Below are 646 nucleotides of genomic sequence, written 5' to 3'. Positions count from 1 at the left end.
GCGCGGTGGCACTTCAAACTCCATGTCCTGTCCCAGATGTGACTTTGGGGGCGGAGGGACTTGGCTTTCTAGTGCCTCTGCTTCCCCAGGAGGACTTCTGATTGCAGGAGGTCCCCCCAGAAGCATGCCCTGCCACCCTCCCACGCTGCACATGCGCACCCCTGCTGCAGCCCTGGTGCTTCTACAGGCATGTCCCCAGCACCCTGCGCTGCTTCCTTCCCAGCATGCATGCGATGCTCTGTGTACCTGCCGAACCTGCCCATCCCACCAGAGCAGGGTGAGCACCACTCCCCCGTGAGGGATATGAAAATGACATGGGAAAAAGGAGCCACATCTCCCTAGGACACCTCGTTCCCAGACCAGCGTCCTGTCCCCTCTAGTCCGGGACATTTGGCACTGGCAGCTGAAAGGATGGCCAGAAAATCTAGACGTTCCCTCCCGGCTCCATGTCAGACAGTGGTTTCTCAGCCTCTGCTTCTTTTTCCCCTCTAAAATCAGGACAATATGGTCCCTTCGCAGGGAGGCTTGGCTGAGCACAGGCTGCAGAAACCCGCAGGCAGGAGGAGCTGCAGAATTGCAAACACCAGTAATTTCATACTGGAGCCCACAGAGTCATTTTCAGGCTCTGTATGTGATGCTGCCGGCA

The sequence above is a fragment of the Pygoscelis adeliae genome, unplaced genomic scaffold, assembly GCF_000699105.1.
Source record: "Pygoscelis adeliae isolate BGI_AS28 unplaced genomic scaffold, ASM69910v1 Scaffold413, whole genome shotgun sequence".
Taxonomy (NCBI): domain Eukaryota; kingdom Metazoa; phylum Chordata; class Aves; order Sphenisciformes; family Spheniscidae; genus Pygoscelis; species Pygoscelis adeliae.
The sequence above is the reverse complement of the archived record's forward strand: the minus strand, read 5'-3'. Positions refer to the sequence as shown.